The 22,831-nt window shown below is 45.2% G+C and overlaps 1 pseudogene; it reads left to right on the top strand.

The window, feature by feature from the left end:
- Positions 1-30: 30 nt before the first annotated feature.
- Positions 31-22,831, top strand: part of LOC138723735 (glutamate-rich protein 3-like) — a 41,072-nt pseudogene continuing 18,271 nt past the window's right edge.

The raw sequence follows: 22,831 nt of genomic DNA, 5'->3' as shown, positions 1-22,831 counted from the left end.
ATTACAGGCACTTCCTTTTAATGATCCAATTCTCTAATGAGTCATGAAGTCATCACTTGCAGATGAATTTTCTCAACTTCAAGGAAGAACTTCTCTGTTCCTCTGAGGAAAAGTGAGTCCTTACTGACCATAAACTTTAATATAGAGGCATTTTTGTCTGCGAAACTTGTTTTTTAACATTTGATTTAGATTTGTTTACTGTCATACTATCACAAATCAGCACATGTTCTCTGAATCCAAGTGTAGTTTCCTCAGGCATTGCACTACCTTCTTCGAAGCTGTGATTTTATTTTTTTTTTTCTGAGACGGCATTAATTTCTACTGATGTTTTGCTTAATCCCAACTAAGAAAATAATTGGCAAAATCTTTTGAAATGTCTGGATTTCTCCCCTAGGTTTGTCATCCCCTGTTAAAATATTAAGGTGAGAGAAGAGGTTTTTACAGGGAGGCTTACGGAACTAATTTAGTTAATATTGGTGGTGAAAGAGCAAGGTCTCAGTGTCAAAGAGGAAAGGAATGTTCTTCTAATGGAAGTTAAGTCATGTAAGGAAGACATTGTCCAGCACCAAGCTTGTCCCTGTGGAAGTGCATCTCTGGTGTTTTGCATTAACCTCTCAGTAGAGAGGAGAGCGCTCCAAGTCACCGATTCAGACTTGCAATATCAGCCTTTTTCAGGTATGAAAGCGTCTCTTTTAATGCCATGTTTGGGATTGCTACTCAAGTGATAATTTAAACTTACAGGTGAGTAAATTTTCTAACATAGCATAAATATACGCACCTCTAAAAAGCTCTACCTATTTTTCCCAGGAGGAATTAAGAAAGTGTTTGAATTTCTGATGGGGGGGGATAATACTAAGATATTATAGCTATTAAACATAGGTCTAAAGGAATATGCTGGGTGACTGAGTTAAGTCCTCATTTCTTTCAAGCTGTTTGTCATGTAATTGGTTTGGTGAACTACTTGAGCTCCGTCTTCTACAGCAGGCAGATCACAGCGCTGTTTCTTCTGTGCAAATGTAAATGTGAGGTCCTTCTGCTATTATACGGAGTCATTTAACTGTTCCTTGTTCATACAACCCTTATAGCCATTGCATCAAATGGATGCTTTTGCCAGGGATAAAGATGGGAGCGTTTCTGGAGTTAAGTATTTCAAACTAATTTTAGTAAGTGCTTTTGAAAGTAGTTGCTGGGGAAGAGAAGGATTATGAGGACTTGGCTGTAGGAGTGCAGTAGCGTGGTCCTTGCCTGCCAGTGTCACAGGTTTGGCATCTGTCACAGCTGGAGGCTGTGTGGATGTCCCAGTGGCCAGATGCTGGCTTCCCTGCAGGTCAAAATTCCGACATGAGTAGGGAGCTGCATTCCCACCTGCTCTGAATTTGAAGGTTTAAGAATGATTAGCCTAGTGTAAATGATGTGGGTAGGCAGTGTTTAACTGATTATTAAGGTAAAAGATGCTGATTATTCCTGTTCCTACTGGTGAAATTATGGCAGGTAGAGAATCTGTGATTCTGCTTGGCAGCACTGTTAGAAAAAGTAAAACATCTCTTAATGTGAAGGTACTAAATAGCAGGTCAAGCATAGCAGTTAATGGTTGATATGATGATGTGTGTATGAAAATACACATTTTCTTTATACACAGTATGGTTTAAAATCTGTGGTTCTTTTTAATTTGTCCTTTGCTCAGAGGGTGTTACAGGAATGAGAGGCTTATGGTTTACAGTGACTCCTTTCTTGCTTCACGCCGCCTCTGTGCTGGAGCTAATGCTCAGAGATGAAATTGAGAGCAGTTTCCCTGTCAATGCATTTGCTGATGTTCATAGGACAGGGTTTGTTACGGGCTCCTGACCAGAAGGTGTCAGAGGAGTTCTTCTGTTTCTCTGACGCTGCAGGCTTCTCCCGGCAAAGCCAAGCACATTGAACCCGCAGCACTCAGACAGCTGTGTCACAGAATCACAGAATCACTGGTTTGGAAAAGATCCACAGGATCATCAAGTCCAACCATTCCCATCAACCATTAAACCATGCCCCTCAGCACCTCATCAACCCATCTTTTAAACACCTCCAGGGATGGTGACTCAACCACTTCCCTGGGCAGCCTGTTCCAGTGCCCAATGACCCTTTCTGTGAAATTTTTTTTTCTGATGTCCAGCCTGAACCTCCCCTGGTGGAGTTTGAGGCCATTCCCTCTTGTCCTGTCCCCTGTCACTTGGGAGAAGAGGCCAGCTCCCTCCTCTCTACAACCCCCTTTCAGGTAGTTGTAGAGAGCAATGAGGTCTCCCCTCAGCCTCCTCTTCTCAAGACTAAACAACCCCAGTTCCCTCAGCTGCTCCTCGTAAGTCTTGTTCTCCAGCCCCCTCACCAGCTTCGTTGCCCTTCTCCGGACACGCTCCAGAGCTGCAACATCCTTCTTGTAGTGAGGGGCCCGAAGAAGACATGCAATAGAGCATCTAAATTCTTGGTCTATATCTGATGTATGGTACAAATGGAAGGGGTTGTTTTCATTTTGGGACACGCAGTGTGAATAAAAATTACAGCAAAACACTGACCACAAGGTACAGGGAGGAACAAGGAGATGCAGTGGCTCTTTGGGACTGTGGGCAGGAGGTGGGCGTGAGGGATGAGAGGGCAGTGTTGTCAGTGCTGTGGCAGACATGAGCCTGGGCTGCGGCTGTAGGTGGAGGTGCAGCGCTGTGACATCTTGTCATGCTGAAGGTGAGGGGGCCAGGGCTTGCCCATAACTTAGTTCCAGTAGCCCCAGCCTTGCATTTCAGCGCAAACCCGCTCTCACTGTAATCTGCCAGGGGGAACGGTTGAAAGTGTCCATGGATGTTCCGTGCTGTGTTCGTTGTTAGCAGAACACTCTTGTCACTGGAGGGGGAACCACTTTGGCTTGGGAACTGCTGCAGCTGAGCTTCTAGGAGACGTTGCTTGTCACATTTCTGACTAATCCTTCAGCTGCGTCTGGTCTGTCAGGGCACCCATCTGGAGAGTCTGTCATCCTAGAGAGCCCTTGGTCCAGCTCTCTTTCTAGAACGTGCCATCCCCTCCACAGAGCGGAGAGTATGGAGGAAAAGGATAGCAGACAAACAAACTAGGCAGAATAATTCTGTCAGGTTGGCTGGTTTTGAGTTTAATCAGAGGAGGGGTCTGAATCAGCGAATGCTGGTGCTCTCTGTGATGGGGCTGTGAGTGGTGGGAGAGGCTACACCGGCTCTCACTGTTGTGCTCAACTTCGCACAGACAGGCAGGGCTTGGGGTTCCGCGCTTGCCACATGTTATCTGTGTATCTGTGTGTGCCATGTGTAGCCATGGCAGCATCTGGAAAGGGCAGGTACGTGTATTTCTGAAAGACAGAGGGATGGAATTGCAGCTGTGGTTCGTTAATATCATTGTGCCCAAAATAAATGGTGCTTCAAAAGTATCCCCTCTCCGTTGTAACCGAGTGGTTCCCTGCATGTGTTCCTGCCGCCTTGGTGTGTTCCAGCAGGATACAATAAATTAATGAGACTTTAATTGCAGGGTTGGGAAGATAAAAAAGTCTGGAAGATGTTGATGTTCTTGATAGTTGCTTCTTTTACAAGAGACAATTCAGTATTCCATGTGGGTGGATCATGGCACAGAGGACCATTGAAGGACAGCTGAAGTCCTTCAATGTTTTGGAGCTGGTTCATCAGCAAGGGAGGGCTGGCCCTGCTCTTCCTCGCCTTCTCAGTTCAGTTGTGCTGCAGCCTTGAGAGGAACCGCTGTGATGCAGAGGAACAACAGGAGCGGGGAAGGATGATGATATCTCCTGTATCAGAGTCAAGCTGGAGGCCACTGAAATGCACCCTTTGGAGCTTTCCCGTCATTTGTGCTGAGAGAATGGAAATGTGGATGGATATTTGAGCAACTAATCTGGTGAGGGGGCTGGAGAACAGGCCTTATGAGGAGCGGCTGAGAGAGCTGGGCTTGTTTAGCCTGGAGAAGAGGAGGCTGAGGGGAGACCTCATTGCTCTCTCCAACTACCTGAAAGGAAGAGAGGAGGGTGCTGGCCTCTTCTCCCAAGTGACAGGGGACAGGATGAGACAGAATGGCCTCAAGCTGCACCAGGGGAGGTTTAAGGTTGGACATTTGGAAAAAAATTTCACTGAAAGGGTCATTGGGCACTGGCAGAGGCTGCCCAGGGAGGGGGTTGAGTCACCTTCCCTGGAGGTGTTTAGAAGATGGGTGGATGAGGTGCTGAGGGGCATGGTTTGGTGATTGACGGGAATGGTTGGACTCAACGATCCGGTGGGTCTTTTCCAGCGCGGTGATTCTATGAGTCTATGATTTGAAACAATCGAGCATCCTCTCATCTCCCACTGTGTTTTTAAGTTCACAGGCGTGTATTGTATCCAAAGGCCTTCTTCATCCTTCCCTTCTCCTTGCCTTTCTCTTCCTTTACCCTGGCAGCTCGCTGGTACTGCAGGGGAAGAGCCCGTTGCAGCGTCTCCTGCCAGCTCGGGGTCGGCGTCACAGGCGGCCGCCGCCGGGGGGTTGGGGGGCGGCCCTGGCAACCCCGCCCCTCCCCGCTGTGTCCTAGCGACGCTCGGGACGCGGCCAATAGCGCCGCTGGGAGCCGCCGCGATGGGAGCTCCGCAGACGGGGTGAGTGGAGCGGGGGCCGGGCCGTGCTTGCCCGGTTCTGTCGGGACGCGGAGCGAGAGCCTGGGGGGGAAGGAGGGTGGGGGTGCAGCCGGGGGCTGGCTCCGCGTAGAGCCGCGCCGCTCCGAGCCTTGGGAACTCGGGGACCGCCGTGTCGCTGCGTCCAGCGCGGGGGGGATGCGCCGCCTGTCCCCTCACAACGAAAGCGCCGGCCAAGACCCCGAGAATTCGTTGTATCCCCTCCGTCCGTGAAGGGGCTGGCGGCAGGTGTGCCCCTCCTCGGTGTCTGGCTTCGCAGCCGCGGGCTGGAACGTTCAGAGCATCCACACGGCCCCGAGGCGGCACGAATTACAGATCCTGAGGACCTGTGCACGTCCCCGTCTCTGTAACGTGATTTGGCACGTCCTGTATGCTGAGCGATGCTCTGGGTAAAGAACCGACCGAGTCCCTTGCTCCCGGCCGTGTCACAAATCGGTAGCAGAACAAGAGCCTTTTGGCTCCCGTTTCCATGCCAAGTTGTGCTCAAGATTGGAACCTGTAGAAAGATTTGCTTGTATAAAAGCCTTTGGAAAAAAGTGTGTTTCTTTTATGCAGAAATATATAGGACTCCAAACAAAATACTTAAAACCTTATTCTTGGAAGATTGTTTCCCTCTAGTTACCGTGAAAGGCACTTTTGGAGTCGGGATGATAGTTTGTTAGAACAGTTTTGGGGAAACAGTTCTGCCGTGGCCGATGGCATTTATTTCACAGATGTATTGAGGAATAGCTCCAATCTCTACCTTACAGGGAAAACACTGGAAATTGCAGAGCTGTGACTTGCAAAGACCTTGCTGAAGTGGAGAGGCCACCACATGTGGGGTTTGCCTCTGCTCCTCACTCTGGGAGCCGTTCAATAGTGCTAGCTTAGTACAGCAGTCAAATGAGCCACAGGATCACAAAATAATTCACTCTGCAAAAGACAAGGAAGATCTCTTGTCTGGTCTGCTCATGGGGTCAGCTGACATCAGACCAAGTTGCTTCATTCAGACTGACCCCTGCTCCGGCTGCGCAGCCTCTCCTCCTTCAGCCTCTCCTCACAGGGCGTGTGCTCCAGCTCCACCATCCTGGTGGCCTCCTTGAGCTCACTTCAGTGCATCCACGGCTCCTGTGCACTAGGGCCCAAACCTGGATGCAGCCACGCACATGGGGTCTAGTGGGTGACACGGAAAGGGGGCAATCGCTTCCCTCCTGCCAGCTGTGCTCCTCTTATTTCAGCTCAGGATGCTGCTGGCCGTCCTCGCTGCCCGGTGCTGTGGCTGACTCACCTCATCCAGCTTGTGTCCCCAGGACTGGCTGATCCTTTCCAGTAGAGCTACGTCCAGCCTGTCTGTCTCCAGCTTGTGCTGTTTGTAGCACAGGGTTGTTCGTTCCTGGGTGTAGGACTTTCACCTGGCCATGTTAAACTTCCTAAGGGTCCTGTGTAGCCTTTGGGCAGTGCTGGGCGAGCCACTGTGTGTGTTCCAGAGCTTCGTGACTGCCTTTGGGTGCAGGCAGAGTAAGCTCATTTCTGTCTGCTTGTTAGATCTCTGGCTGCCTTTGAGGTCATTGACCATGCCCTGGGGCAAAGTATTCATAAAATAAAGTAATTTTCACGGAGTATCTGGCCAAAGAATCTTCAGTGGTTTGGCCATGAAATAGTTCAGGTTAGGCAAAGAGTAAAGAGAGCCGCTTGAAGCTTTTGAAACAAAAGTGAAAGGTGAATGTAGCCTGTGTGTCCATGAGGCAAACAACTGGTAGTCTCATTGAGGTCAGCTGGCCAAGGCTGGAGGGGACGTGCAACTATTTAAGCAGAGATGCAGTGTGGTTTGGAGAGACTGTGACCTTCCCCTTCCTTGTTATCACCTGAGGAAGATTGTACCTGGGCTTCAGGGTTTTGTGAGCTTGAAATAATGCAATTAATTATCATTAGACTGCACAGCCCCATCCAGATTTCAAGTCATCTACTGACTTCAATGAAGTTTGGTTCAGTAGCTGGGTTCCAGCGTGGCTTCTTATTCTTATAAGCACAGCAGCAGAGGTTGAAATCAAAAAACACAGAAGCCAGAGCTGTGCCTCAAGTCCAAAGGTGGTGCAGCTGAGGGTCTGCCAGTGACCCAGCTGCACAGCAGCAGCTCCCCATATTTTGAAAAGGGCCATGGCCTAAGGCTGTAGTTGGAAAAGTCAGTTTGCAAGTGTTACAACCCTGCCACCCTACAAAGCAAGATCCTCTTTTTGCGGAGACTGGGGATTGTTTTCCTGGCTTTTCATCTTCTGGTCCTCTTTCACAGAGAGAGGAATCCAAGTGCAGTGTAGTCACTGGCCGTATTCACTTGGCTCAAGCTTGGAGGCACCAAACGGAACAAGCATTTATGTTGAGTTGTGTGGCAATGCCAGCAGTTGTCTTCTAAATGCCTGTACTGGTGGGTTGATGGCAAAATCCCATCCTCCGTGATGGAACTATGCCGTCTTTGGATTCTTAGGCCCACATGTGCCTGTTGGGCTATTCCCAGCTAAAATTCACAATGTCCTGACCTTCAGGACTTCATGTCATATTCCAGTCCTGCAGAAAATCACTTTGCCACCATCTGCTTTCCTCTGTGGAGACCCTGACGGCATCGTTTTTTGAAATGGGATGTACTTAACGGTGGCTGAAGAGTTTCCTTAGGGAGGGTATTGCAGGCAGTGGCCACGTGTCTGGAAAGTCTCCTGGGAGGAGTCTTTGCTCCCAAATGGAACATGTTGGGCAGGGGCCTTGCCTTGTGGGGTTCTTAACTGACAGTCTGTGTTTGAATTTGTTCTGTCTGGAGGCTGGCTGAGCCTTTCTTGTTTATGTCCCCAGCAGAAGCAATGCCAGATCCATTAGCTTGTTAAAGCGAGGAATGGTTTCCATTAGGGCAGGACTCTTTGCTTGATTGAAGGAGCAACGATCTCCAGTGATCATGTAAAACATGGGAGCTGTAATTCCCTGTGACTCTACCGATCAATAACTAGAGCCTTTATGCTCTCTTAGATTATTTCTTTGGTGAACGGTCACTGATTTAATTGCACTGTAAATTATTAACTGTGAACATGTGCTTTACAAAACTGATGCTGGATGCCTACTGTGACTTAGTCCTTTCAAATGAATAAGAGCGGTTTTAAAGATCCTTTTGATACACAGCACAAGCTCTGCACGCAGTGCGTTGCGCTGTAAGCAGATCAAAACCAGATACTGTTAATAAATAGTAATGGTAATGATAATGCAATGAAAATCTGGTATAATACAGAGTTCTAAGTGGACACTTCCTTAATTTACTAAAATCCTAGTCACTGGCTCTGGTGTATTTTTTGTTTTGTGTACTTAGTCATCTGCACAGCTGGACTCCCTGCCACTGCAGACGTAATTCCTTCTGCGGGGCTTTGGGCTGATAATTGGTTTACTTTGGCCCTCAATACATTCTTTTAAAGCAGAACAAATTGTGGCTTTTTTGGTTTGTGCGTCCATTCTGTGTGTTAATTTGTGTCCTTGTACTTGGCTTTATTAATTTATTACTTTTGGGAGAAAAGCAGAGTTGTCTCTAGCAACAGCAGTTTGTTTTCATGAACAGGCAGTTAAGGTGTTACCTAGGAGCGCAGATGGTACCGAAGGGTGAGTGAGCACCTGGCATGCTGCTGGTCTCAAAGGGTGGGAGGTCAAGATGCCCACATAAAGCAGAGACAGACCTGGGAATGGGATGCATCTGCCTCCCAGGGTCCCCTCCTTGTGCCAGCGGGTAGGGAACTCCCTTCATGTACTAAGTTCTTCAGGGTGTCCAGAGAGAACATGTGCTCCATGCGCATGATGGTATTTGGTAGACTTCCTTGGTGCCTGGGGGAAGGAAGTTACCTGGTTTGGTAACTCGCCCTGGCTGCCCTTGGGCTGGGAATTGCACCTGCACCTCATCCTCTGGAGTGCCGAGTCGGTCTAACTCTTTGGTGTCAGTGGGATACTCCAGGGGGACTTGGGAGAGGTGTCAGCATGGCCCGCTCCGGCTGCACTTGCCTAAAGTCTGACAGGGGAGGATGAACCAGTCAGTCAGCATGAGCAGAAACTGGGCAGCAGCTGCTAGTGGGCACAGACTTGCAGGGCTAGATGCTGCTTCTGCACACAGTTTGAACCCAAGCTTGAGCCGGTGCCCGGGTGTTCAGTGAGGCTCTGCTTGTGCTGCTCTTCTAGGCAACTGAGGCATTCACCTGGGCAGAGAGCTTGGGTGTCTCTGGGAAGTCAGGCTCTGCCAAAGCCTAGTGGATGCCCTTCCATTCTTTCCAGTGGTTTCACGGGTTTTGTTTCAGGCCCAAAACATTTCCTCGTTTTCCCCAATACTCTCTGAACTTTGAGTTTAATTCAGCATTTTTAAAGACCAGCCTGTTCATAATTTAAATGAGAAAACGTGTGCAGAGTTGTCTTTGAAACTAAAGTTGCTGTGTCACCGTACTCAGGTGGGAATTGTGTTTTGACTAGTTACATGGTCCATGAAATATTAGATGGAAGGGAGTAAATGAAGAGGAGTTGGATTGAGTTTCTCCTCTGCCTCTGTATGCAACTGCCAGGGCGTACTGTAAGTCAACATTTAGCATAATTGATGTAATCTGGTGGTTTCAAATGCAAATGGTTTTAAAAAGTAATGTAGAACAGTTGCTATAGTGCCGGTATTTGATCAACGTGCATAACAGGGTAAGCTAAATTGTTTGTTTAAAGTTTAATTTATTGTTGGCAGGCTACTTGGGCGATTATTGTGAAACCCCAGATAAAATTCCTGTAAATTCATGATCTCCTTGCATTTTCTTAAATTTTTTTTAATCAAATTTTTCTTTCTTCCCCTGAACATGCTGTTGTGTGTGGTGCCCTGGCCTAATAATAGACATTTTTCATGAATCGTCCCATTGAAAGACAGGCAAGAGAGGTACAGTGGCATTTAAATTTAAAGCCAAAGAAAACCAGAGAGATCAATCTCTTGTTGTGTAATTAAAATATTTCCTGCCCAGAGAGCCTGAAGGTCAGGCTGAACACTATGCAATGTGTGGCTGTGTGTGTGCATTTAACAACGTGAATGGATCTAGACTATTAAAAACTTCAGCTGACTGAAATGTATTTCGTTGTTTGTCCTCTTTCCAGAGGGTGACGTACGATAAGGTTGTGCTAAGAACTCTTAAAAAAGGTATCTGCTAGTTACGGATGCTTCTGGTTTTGTGTTTAACTCTCATATCTTGGGTTCAATTTTTTGAAGCTCTGATCTTTGGCAGCTAGGAAGTTGTAGCTCTGTTGGCATTCCAGAGGTGCAAGGCATTTCTTGTGTGGAGCAGGGGAGGGCCTTACTCTGACAATCTACATGATCAGGGTCTCTATGTTTGTTGATTTGGCGGATTTTCACCAATAAAGAGAAGAGAGATGCAGTTTGTTCACTTTGGATTGCTCAGTGTATGCATTAAAGACAATCTTGAGTATTTTAGCATGGGAACTGGAAAATACTCGAGAGGTTCTTGCATTTCATATTGGACCCATGTTTATTGCTCCAAATACAGAAAAGGACTTTTGCATAACATGAGGGGTCTTTTGAGGGGCAAAGATTGGCAGCAGGTAGTGTAGCCCAGCCACGCTGGCTGCTACGACTGCCTAGTCCCAGGACTCTTTTAGACTGAGCAGCCCTTCAGAGCTGTTGTGCTACTGGCTAGTCAGTCTCGTTAAAATCTTGAGAGCATGGTGTGGCAAAAGCCTTGGGTCCTTGGCTCTGAGCCGTGCAGGCTGGTACCGAACTGAGCGATGGGTTGCCCGGTGTCTGTGCTTTCTAACCCAGGAAGACCTGGGTTCTCAAGAGAGATCCTTCATCACTTGCCTCTTTTCTGACACCTGGGTCTGGAGGGGGACTTTCTTCGGTCCTGCCAGTGCAAAGCGTGCTCTCCACAGAAAGGCCGAGGTGGTGAAGAGGTGGTAGCTGGCTGAGTGCTGGAGCAATAGTGATGGGATTCCTGCAGACACAGGAGTCTGCTTGCTGCCCCCACTTTGGCACAAACTCTTCGCTTTCCTGCAGAGCATGTTTGGATTTTATTGAGTTTGAGGAAATAGGTTACACAGAGCAGATCTGCTGATTTTTGGTAAAATGTAATAAAGTAAATGTAAAACTGTAAAAATGTAACACAGTAACTGTATTTAGAGAGCAAAATTGTTCTCATCAATGCAAGTTGCACTTCAAACTATAGCCATGTGGGGCCAGCCAGCAAAACCGTAATGCCGTACCGTAGGCTTCCTGGCCTGTAAATACCATGGAAGTTATGAATCTTGCCCTGCACAAGTTTTGTGCAATTGAATTTATCAATATGTTTGAGGGATAAACATTCTTGTCTGTCTGTTTAAATAGTAGCCTGGAGTCGCTGTTGTGTTCACATAAATGGTCCCTGAAATGGTTTAGGATGGTTCCTAATGTTGCTGTTGTAGATTGGTTTTCCTGAGTTGTTTGTGAGTTCTATTTGTGTAAAGGCCAAATGGAGAAATGCTTTTTGAGGCAGGCTTTTTTGTTCATGAGCAAATTAGTGGTTAGCCAGACAACATTGTAACAGATACGTAGCTGAATCCCAATTGAGAAAATTGTTCAAAACAGAAGGTTATATTTAAGCCTATTTTTTGACATCTGAAATTGAAGCAACTTAGTTTTCTGTATAGGTGTTCAAAGTGGCAAATTTGATGTACACTCCCTCTGATGGAGGGAACATGAAAGAAGGGGAAATTGCTGTTAAAATAAAAGGATGGAAATGTGGATACAGAAGGAGGCTTTGGCTGAAAACACAAATAAATAGTCCCTTCATCAGAGCAGAATTTGCATCCAAGTTAATAACATGTCTGCTAACTTTCAAGCCAGTGAAAATAATATGGAAACAGTGTTCTGTCTTGAAAATATATTTTGGTGCTAGCAGTTTCTGTTAACCTGAGTAGACGGAAGAAAGCAATTTTTTTGGTGTTAGAGACCAGACAGTAATGGCTCAGAGCTGGCTATGAAGACTGCAGGAAAATTCTTTTGTAGAGATAAAGTTGTATAAGTGATCTGTCTGGAGCTGGGATCTGGATTAGGTGGCTTCTGAAGATCCCTCCCAAGCCAAGTTATTATTATAGGTCTTTGCGCAAGCTGCCAGAAGCTCTATCACTGCCATGCCTACCACGAGTTGGGAGGCGGGAGGAGGAAGGGGAGCATGAGGCACGTGGTAGGGCAGTGCAGTGGTGCAGGAGTTCTGGGACATCCCCCTCCCTGGAGATGTACCATGTACTGCACTTCTGACAAAGCCCATGGCTGGGTAGCAAGGGAGCTGGAGTCCATGCCAGGAATCCAGCTCCAGATGTTGTATGATATGGTGATGGCCTGGTGAGGGTCACCTGAGGAGGCTGTTGCGAGAGTCGGTCTTGGAGGAGACTTTCAGAGCTGGGCTTTCTTGGACCCTGTGCCTCAGTGGTGGGATGCTGGTCAATGCTGAACTGCTGTATCTTACGTAGAAGTCAGTTGTTTCTGATAGGAACATTCCACAGACAGTAAGATCTTGCTTTTACATAGTCTAATTAGCATTTATCTGACAAAATGTTGGGCTTGATTCATCAAGATAGCATTTTGTGCAGCAAACTATTGGGTAAGTATGTATAACTTAAGCTGTAATAATTTGACTATCAAAGGGATTACATGTATCTATATTGATTTTATTTCAGATTTATTGGAACCTACAATAGCCTTACAGACAAACACCTGGTTGGATATTTCAGCAATGCCAGGATAAGACGACATCTTGTGAGATCAGGACTGGTGAGACTGAAAAGTTTCCTTTTCTGAGAAAAAAAAAGAGGAGAGTTCTTTGTTTCCTCTAATAGTGGACAAATCAAACCACTAATGGATTTGTTGTTTGTTTGTTAGAGGTATGTGTTGGTGAGGAGTTGACCAGCTAGCCAAATGTGAAGTCGTGCTGTGCCAGATCACAGCCATGCAATCACACTGAGACTGAGGGCAGGTTTGTTTAATCCAGGCATTTTCTGCTGCATTATTACCTACCGTAGGTCATCTAGATAACAGAATCACAAGGTTGGAAAAGACCCACAGGATCGTTGAGTCCAACCGTTCCCATCAGTCACTAAACCATGCCCTCAGCACCTCATCCAGCTGTCTTTTAAACACCTCCAGGGATGGTGACTCAAAAACCTCCCTGGGCAGCCTCTACCAGTGCCCAATGACCCTTTCCATGAAAAAAATTTTTGATGTGCAGCCTGAACCTCCCCTAGCAGAGCTTGAGGCCATTCTGTCTCACCCTGTTCCCTGTCACTTGGGAGAAGAGGCCATCACCCACCTCTCTACAACCTCCTTTCAGGTAGTTGTAGAGAGCAATGAGGTCTCCCCTCAGCCCCCTCTTCTCCAGGCTAAACAAGCCCAGCTCTCTCAGCCGCTCCTCGTAAGTCTTGTTCTCCAGCCCCTTCACCGGCTTCGTTGCTCTTCTCTGGACTCACTCCAGAGCCTCAACATCCTTCTTGTGGAGAGGGGCCCAGAACTGAACACAGGATTCGAGAAGCGGTCTCAACAGCACTGACTACAGAGGGAGAATAACCTCCCTGGACCTGCTGGTCACACCGTTTCTGCCTAAGGCTGCATTACTGAAATCCGAATGACAGAAAGCCAGAGCTCGGAGCTTAGCTCTGTGTGCTAAGCAGTTTTGAAGACAGTAGTTGCAGCTGAGGAAATGCTTCACCTGACACTGAGCGTGTTTCAGGATGACAAGGTCCAAGGGCCACCTGGGGCTCTCAAAGTGCTGCCATGGGGGCTGCTGGTGAACGATGATTCCACACAAGAAGGAATGTGCTAAGAGTCAGTATGGAGGCCATACTCCATGGAATATCAAGCTTATGCTTCCACTGCAGTCTGTAATGCAGCAGTCATAATGCCTGTCTGCCTGAAACTGCGAAGAGTGGCTGACATGGATTGATGATGTATCTAAACATTGGAGAGCTTTGGCTTAGCCCTGAGCTTCTGCTCAGTAAATGCATTTCCAGGAAGAAGTTACATGTGGCACTGTATTACTGTACTGTTCTGGTGATGTGAGAATGCTTGTCAATCTGCTTGCATTTCACATCCAGGCAGAAGAAGATCTTTCATGGAGATGTTTTGATAAATTTAGAATGTTTTATGTTTTTTGGTCTGTATTTCGTTTTGCTTACTGGAGTTTTTCTCTGCAAGATCTTTCAGTTTGCAAATATACAGACTCATATTGATTCTCTTGTTTTTTTTTTTTAAACTGTGAGATCTAAGCATCTTTGACTCTATTAGCAGTTTAAATAGCTTCAATGTTATTTTTCAAAAGTGTTTAATGGAAAACTGAAGGATTTGGTAAAGGTGAATGTGCTGAATATTTTTAAAAATACCTATGCACTCCTAGGTGTGACGCTGGTTAGCACAGGCAGATGCAACCCTCACACAGTAGGAAGGCGAGTGTTTAATTACCCTTCACTGACTTGGGCAATGGCCCGTGAAGAGTAAGGCTGAGCCCTCAGTTGTTAGAAAACGTGACTGCTTCTCTCCTGCTCTTGTTTGGCTGGTGGGGTCCATGCAGTCAAAGAAACTACAGTTTTGTGCTGGGAAGGTGAGCTCCAGCACCACGACAGAAAGCAGAGGTGCTACTCTGTTTGAAAACATACTTTAGTCTGTTTTCTCTTCTTTTTAGTCACTTTATATTTGTTTACCACAGATCTCAAGGAGTGGAAGAATAATACCTGAGAAAGAATACCAGCAAAATGTTCAGAGGAAGGATCGGCAAAGATACACAGAGGAGTGCCTGGCTCAGGCCATATTTCAGAAGATCCTTGATATGGAGGTATGCATTTACTAGGGATCTGTAAGCCTTTTCAAATACTTCCCAGCAGACAGACAGTGGCTATTATCTCATACCAGTCTGTTTTCTGTAGCTGTGCCCTCATGCTCTCCTGAAAATGTATCTCCTGCTGGGAAGAGGGACAATCTTTGTACTTGGCGTCCCCCACATGGAACCTCCACTGGCCTCTAGCTGTTAAACCATACTGCCATTAGAACAGACACTATCTTGGCTCACTTAATGCATGCTGGCAGTTGTCAGATTCTGGGGTGATAGTCACAGGCTAGTTTGCTTAAAAAATTCTAATAAAACCAAAATAATTTGAACATGGTTATATATGTTACCTGAGTACAAGATTTGGTCACATCCCCACTACGTATCAAGAGTGCAGCTGGTCCCTACAACTTTACAAATGCTCAGTTGTTCCCTTTCTGATATTAATACACACGGATGTAATGCAAATGGATTGAGTCAGTAGTAGTTTCATAGCTGGGCAAAATGAGGATAATGGCCAGGGAGCAGGTGAGTGATAAGCAGAACAGAAGCAAATGCTCTTACATTCACTGACATCTCATAATGTCTGTTAATGAGATTTCTTTCTCTGACATTGATAGCATCATCACGAGCTGGAAATGAAAAGGAAACTTGAAAATTCTGTGAAGAAGGTGAAGGTGCAGAAAATCAAGGTAAGGCTTGAACGCTATTGAGTACTGATGGGACTTGCTAGTTTTGCCCTGTGCTAAATAACAGCCCTGAGTCAGGCCAACGATTCATTGAATCAAGCATCCTGTCTCTGTGGTTTATGGAAAAAGTACAAGGAACAAGCAAGTAGAGGATGATCCTGCCCCAGGTTACATCTTCTTCCTCTATCGAACAGCTCAGGAGCTCCCATTCCTAAACATGATTCCCTTTGAATCAACTTATTATTTTGGTTCTGCAGTATTCTTAGTTGTGGAATTTAATTGCAAGTTGAATAAAATGGTACTTGCTTGAATTTCTGCACAATAATTAATGTATCTGCTGTCTGATAATTCTGTTTGATGCTCCATTGTTCTCATTATGAAAAAAATTAATAACTATTCCCCTTTTCCAAGACATTTGTGATTTTACATGCGTTTTTCATATTCCTTCTCAGTTTCCCAAGCTGAAGACCCTCAGTCTGTTGAATCTTTCATACATGAGCCATTCCAGGCTTCTCATTACTGTTACCATCTTTTTTACCTTGTTTAGTTCTACTGTTTCTGTTCTGAAATAGGGAACCAGAACTGGATGAATAATTTAAGATACTTGTTGAAGTTCTTCTTGTATTTCTAGAGACTATCCACTTCTGACTGCTGCTGAGCACTGCATTCAAATTTTCAGTCGTTTGCCTCTCCTCACGATGTTTATCTGAACCAGCATGTAACTAATGAAAAGAGTTTGGTGTTGTGTGGGTAGAGCTTGATCCTGTAGTTGTTACAGTAGTGGAAATCCCAGAGAAGTCAATGGTTCTCCCTATGAAGTCACTTGGACGCGTATGGGAAAAGTTGTCATTTTGGCTGACGTGTTCAACATCCTATCTCTTCGTTAGAGCCTGCATTGAGAAGCATGCGCTGAGAAGCTAGCTGCTTCTTTGAGTAGTTAAAGAACGGTTTTGAATCTTTTTAATTTTAATAATGCATTTGTGAGCAATTAATCAGGTAAAGAAAGGAGGAGATTTTAATGAAAACCACTGCTCACTATGATAATTGCAAAAGCATTATTTACTGACTGAACTCCTGCTGGTAGAAAGTTGCCACTGTGTAAGCAGTGACCAAGGCACCCTATTAAGGGATTCTGGAGTTGGGTACTTTTGGAACATAAAGCAAAACTGCTTCCTTCAGTGAGAAGTGTAAAGGAGACGCCTGCAGGTATACGATCTGTGTCTTTGCTGTGATGCCACGCTAGGACACAGGAACCTGTCTGCAATTAGTATTGTAATTTAATTCTCCCTTCATACATTCAGTGAAATTGGTTGAGTAGCTAATCTGAAAGGAAAGGAGAAAACCTGATGACTGGGCAAGGGAGGATAAGAAATGTAGCTATCTATGTCCAGGAGGGTAATCAGCCCAGTGTGGAGCTCTTGAGAAGAAAAGGCAGGGAGGGGCACTGTCAGAGCAAGGAAATGGCAGATGCAGTCAGATTTTGAAAAGAAAAAGACCTTCGACTAAATCAAGAAATGGGAGATCTACAGAAATAGGCAGAGGAATTGAACTTGGGGAGATGTGCAGCTGTAGAAGGGTGCAGGGGAATCAATCAGAGACTGGAAGAAGTCTTTTCCCTCATCTCTCTCTCATTCCTTAAGCAGGTGTTCAATTGGATCTGGGCAATTTGATTATCATAGCTGTCTGATGAAAGACAGAGGGAAGGCAAGCTCAGACATTGCTGTTAAGGATATTTAGCACCTCAGAGACATACATTTCTGTTCTTTTAGGTGGAAAAATCTGGAAAATCAGTGGAAGGTCCTAGCTCTGCGTACACCCCACATCCACCACTCGGTCCACGAAATCATTATAGGCCCCATCGTTTTGTGGTGGGAGAACCATCTGGTCAGTCACAACTGGTGAGTTTCACCAAATGCTCTATACGCTATAATGTAAGCATGCACAGCCAAAAGTGTGTACGTACACCTACGACATCTATGCCTAGTGTAAAGCAATGATCACCCTGATTGTTCTACATGAAGGCTTTGTCTTGCCCCACTCAAGGCTGATTTCCTTTTTGCAGGATTGTGTAGTTAAAAAGAAATCTCCAGAAGCTGAGGTTGCAAGAGTGTCAAATCAGAACCTAGAGAAAAATGGCTTTGCTTTGTGATAAATCTACTTTAATATTTCCTTTTTGTGTGCCTCGTCACCCAAGGCTAGGCTGGTATCCTTACCATAAGTATTGTCAATGAATACTGTGGCTGCAGACAAGCTTACACATGTTATAAAACCCTGAAAGCAAGGGAGGTTTTTTAGAGAACAGAGTTGAAGGGGCGAAGTAAGACTAAAGTTCATTCCAGAAGGCCATGCTTTGGAGTGCTGGCTCAGAAATTTCTTACTCTGTTGATGGGAAGAGAAGGAATGTTAATATACTGTTGAAAAAGAATGATACTGAAGTCCAAGGTCAACTATATAGTGCAGTTTTATCTGGTTCTCCATTTCTATAATGATAGTTGGTGCGGACTGAAGAAAGTTGTTCAGTCCTGAGTGACCTTCTCCTCTCCATCCCACACAGAGGGCACGTAGGGCTGTAGTTGATGACCATGGTGAACATCCTTCTCATCAACACCAAGCCAAGGAGTTTGCCTTTTCCAAGACAGTGACTTAACTCAGTTAAACAGTTTTTTTTTGGGGGAGGGGGGAGGTGTTTAACATTTCAATGCGGTATTCTGAAGAGTATACAAGGAAAAGATAAAATAAAAAGTCAGAAAAGTGTTCAGCATTGAACAGTCGTGCTTTTGTGGTGTACTGTCTCAATGTCCATGTGGTGAAGCCACCGAAACAGCATGCTGCTACAGTTCCTTTCAGTTCATTACATTTGCTTCAAGGCTGCACTGTGAAGAGACAGTAGCAAAAACTATATTTATGGCCAAGAATTCTTTTGGATGCTCCAGTTTGTGGATACTCAGTTAGAGATGCCTAAAGTGGTCTGGCTCTTTGGAGGCAGTCCAGGAAATTTTGTTTCCCCAGGATACCTGAGAGTCACTCATCACTTCCAAATATATTGATCAGTGCTATTTTTTATTTTAAGATTCTACTCTGCACTAGAAATGATCCACTGAGATTTTGTAGCTGTTTTCTTTTTCCTTTTTAGACTTCTTGGCGACCAAATACAGCTCCAGGAAATACGCTACAACCTCTTCGCCTCCCGCCAGTTTGTAGCTCTGCTGCCATAGGGTCTGCGCCAAAGGCTTCAAGCGCTAAACAAAAGCACCACACTCTTGAACCTGATCAGCAGTTTGCCAGTGGGGTGAGGCTGGATTTCATTCTGGAGGTAATGCAGATTCATGGAGAGTTTTATAATAGTGCTTTAGTACTGCAGTTCCCAGAACTGCATACTGCAGGCAACACGCCTTCCAAATATTTACCAGCTTTTATTTAAATGCTCCTTTTTGATCTCTGTTTAATTTTCAAGACATTGTCTTAGTGGTCTAATGCCCAGTTTTTCATCACAGCCCGGAAAAATGTGGTGACTTGTCTTTTATAGTCTAAAATCTCTCTGTGTGCAAATTTTTCTACCTCTACATAGATTTTGTTTTAGGTAGAGAGGGAAGCAGCCATCTGGGTAAGATCAATAATTCAGGAATATTTTCACACAGTCTTACAAGATTTCATCTTCATCTACAGCTGAAAAGTAGCCAAAACCATCTTTCTTTTTTTACCATTACTACTACTAAATCACACTAGCGGGTTCAGAGAATGAGAGCTTTTTGGTGTAGCCAAACATGATCTTAATATGCATTCAGTTACTTTCAGGTGAGATTTGGACTTGTCTTCTCTTCTAGGAAAAGCATTATGTAATTGACTGTATGATAGGAGTTCCATGGGAATGGAGGATGTTGGATCTGTGACCACTGACAGGCAGGAAATGCATGAACAACTTTGTGCTGCTGTGCATCTGTTCCATATTATGATGGTCATGATCTTCCCTCCAAGAATTTGCTGACACTTTCTATGTCTTCTATAATTATGGGTGATTTGCATTGTTTCTTTAATGCTCACAACAGACAAAACAGCTAAATCGGTCATAAAGCATGAAGATGATGCAGAACTCGGATCCAGAGCACGCAATGTTTGCAGAATTTATTCTCTAGAGATGTTTTGCTTTTCAGGGCCTTGGTCCTCTGTTTGCAATTCATTCAGAAGGAGGACTAAACCTCTGCTACAAAGGCAAAGAAGCGTTTTGAACAACTTCTTGTATAATTGGTGCCAAATAATGTTACTGTTGGAAGATTCTGGCTGACTGCTTTGGAATTTGCTTGCCATCTGAAAGAATGCAGCAGTGCTGTGGGGTTGTGCAGTATTGTGCCTGCCTGGAAGCAGAACTCTGCATGGTTACGAGTAGTATGTGGTTAACAATGATGTTGTCTAGATCTATAAGGGCCACATTTTCAAGCAGCCTGTCCGTTGCTTTGCAAATTAAAACGAAGAGGTTTAGCCTATAAATGTTTTCATAAACAAGGCAATGACAAGGTAACATAAACAATTTAATGACATAAACAAGGTAATGGCAAGCACCAAGTGCGGAAATTGTTCTAGAGGTATGAGTGTTACTAATTGTAAAGAGCAGTCAAACCATGAGTAGTTCAATATGCTTGGTAGCTATTTTTTGTGTCACCTACTTAACCTGGTTAACATGTTTTTGCAGGGGGAGAGGAGTGAGTTAAGACTTAGGAATTCAGTGGAATATGTAACTGGTATATCCCCATATCAACTCCCAGTCATCAAAAATCATATGATACCAGTGCCACCTCCCCCTCTGCAAAAGGGAGACAATAGTGTAAATGCAGTGAGAGCAGTAAGAACTAGGATGCTCAGAGGCAGATCATTTCATCCCACCACTGCGGCAAATGTCACAGGGCAGCTTTTACCAAAGGTGAGTTATTCCTGTCTGCTTCTCTGTTTATTGTTACGTTACCTTCCCTGTGGGTGTATTTGCCTAAAGCTGAAAGATGTGGCTATCTAGTTTGCATAAAGATTCACTGAATTTTTGAAAGAAAAGAAATTACAACTTTTAAAATGCATAGCTGCCACCCTTTTCTCTGTATACTAAACCATTGGGTGTTTTTCATCAGCTGGGGCTAAAAAGGTGCTTGAACAAAAAGGCGTAGGAACTCTTACTTATGGCCTTCTGTCTTAGTCAATCCTTCTGTCTTAGTCAATCCTTCTGTCTTAGTCAAGATCCTGCCTCTGACTGTATCTGGTGCCAGAACTTCAGCAGGATGGGGGAAATGCTGTGAGTGTGTAAAAACTTCTTCTGTTACACTCCAGCCAGTCTTGACTGCTGCAAGGAAATTGTAGGAACCCAGGACTGGGAGAGACAATCAAACTTGGTCCCTGCCATTCTGGGAAATTCAATGCAATGGCTTTTCAATTAAAAATATTTTATTGCCCTTCTGCATGTTACAAAACTCTTCCCAATTTAAACACCTCTAAGCCTGTCTTAAAGGGCTGGAAGCCTCAAGTGCATTCCACATATATGTGGTCTTTGAGTTCACCTTTGATTAGAACTGGAAGCCAAATGCACTTTTTGTGTATTTTCTGCTGCAGAATTCTGGAGGATTCCCTAAGCCCTTGTTACACAGCAACGCATTTGTTACCATGATCTTCCTAGGAAAAGGTTTGCATTTACGTTATGACAGTACCAACTACAGAGATGAAATTGAAGTCCATCAGCAGCATTGTGGAGGACAAAACCTTTGTGTCTACAAAGGCAAGCTGTTGGAAGGAGGTAAGGATAAAGAGTCAAAGAGTTTGTATTGACTCTAGTAACATCTTCTTGATTGGCTAAAATGTTGATGTGATACTGAAATGATTTCAGCTGAGCTCAGTCAAGACATGTGCCTCCAGACTAAACCTTATCTACTGTTTCATGACTGAAAATGATGTTACGATTACTTTTTCAAATAACAAAAGAATGAATTTAGAGAACTGATTTAACAAAATGCTGTAGATTTGACTAGTTTTGTACAGAGATGTGTGATTAATAAAGCAGTTGTATCAGTAAACTGTCCTTAAATAGGGGTTCTTTGTTTCTGACTTGCAATAGTGCATCAATGTGTGTTGCTTACTGCTGCAGAAGGAAAAGTGCATAGCGGGAGCCCAGTTCCCATTTAGTTTATGCCACTGCTATTCCATCACATCAGTGAAAGGTGAACTGTGTTCTGGGAAATTGGGAAGAGGAAATGGCCTAGAGGAAAAAGACTGATTTCACAGACCATACTACTCATTCCTGCTCACAGGACACACTGTGTGTGGATGTGTTTTCACTTGTTATGGAAAGATGGTGCAGAGATCCCTGCACTTCCCTATATACCCTGAGGTTATGGGTGCACTGCAGTGTGCCCACAGAGAGGCATTCATTGCAGCTGTCTGGAAGGTGTTCTTTGTGTGTGATCCTGTTGTCCCCAGACCCATTCACACCTGCTAGGGAAACTGCTGGAGTACGGTGGGGCTTCCTTCCTGCTGGAGCGTGCTCGGGTCAGTTAGGAAGGATACTCTGACTTGTGGGTGAAGGAAGTACAACCCACTCTCCCCAGCACGGGTCTGGGTAGCAGCCTCAGTGCCCTTCAGGCCTGGATGCTGAACGGTGCCTCTGCAGAGCAGCTGAAACAGCTCCAGGCACACACCAGGAATCCTAAACTTTCTGTGCGTAATTTAACCTCTCGTAAACCATGTGACAGTTAATTTTTTTGAGACAGGAGGCTCTGGTTTTGGTTCTGCTGAAGCACTGAGTGGCCAAATTGATGATGTATTTTCTTGTCGCAGGGGTGTCCATCTTGGTACTCCTCGACAGCGAAGAGACAAGGCTGCTGTGTGGGGAGGAAGTAGAGTCTTATCAGCTAATTAATACACCTGTGAACCATGTACCTGACCTCAGAGTGCTGGACACTTTGGTGGTGATGCAGATGAGACACAACGATTGCAGCTCGCTGATAGAAAGGCACTGCCTTTTCCTTTGATCCGTTTCCTTTCTGTGATTACAGAGACTTTCCAGTTCGTCTCGAAAAGGCACCATGGTTTCCCATTCAGCCTCACCTTTTTCCTCAATGGAATGCAAGTGGACAGGTTGAGCTGTTGCTGTGAATACAAACATCACAAGAATACCAGGCTGGGAGGCAGACGTGGACACTTTGGTTTTCTCAATGTGGAAGGAGCTTCTCCTTGCTACAGGTATGGAGATGAGTATGCTTTGCTCACAAGGACTGAACAGCCCAGTTTTTAGAGAGTTTATCACTTGTTTCTTCTGTTTTAATCTTTCTGGCACTCCGCAGCTCTATAGAACCTGGTCTGTTTTTCAGCTCCCTAAGAAATGTGCAGAATTGAGCTTATTCCTCAGGGTCCCACATCCAAGGATGCCATCGAGGTCAGCTACCTTTGAAGAGGTTGTGGAGAGGAGGGTGCTGGCCTCTTCTCCCAAGTGACAGGGGAGTACAAGAGGAAATGACCTCAAGCTCCACCAGGGGAGGTTTAGGCTGGACATTAGGAAAAAATTTTTCACAGAAAGGGTCATTGGGCACTGGAACAGGCTGCCCAGGGAGGTGGTTGAGTCACCTTCCGTGGTGGTGTTTAAGGCACGGGTAGACGAGGTGCTGAGGGGCATGGTTTAGTGATTGATAGC

The sequence above is a fragment of the Phaenicophaeus curvirostris genome, chromosome 8 (assembly GCF_032191515.1).
Source record: "Phaenicophaeus curvirostris isolate KB17595 chromosome 8, BPBGC_Pcur_1.0, whole genome shotgun sequence".
NCBI classification, from domain to species: Eukaryota; Metazoa; Chordata; class Aves; order Cuculiformes; family Cuculidae; genus Phaenicophaeus; species Phaenicophaeus curvirostris.
Note: the sequence above shows the minus strand (reverse complement) of the source record. Positions and strands in the feature narration are given on the sequence as shown.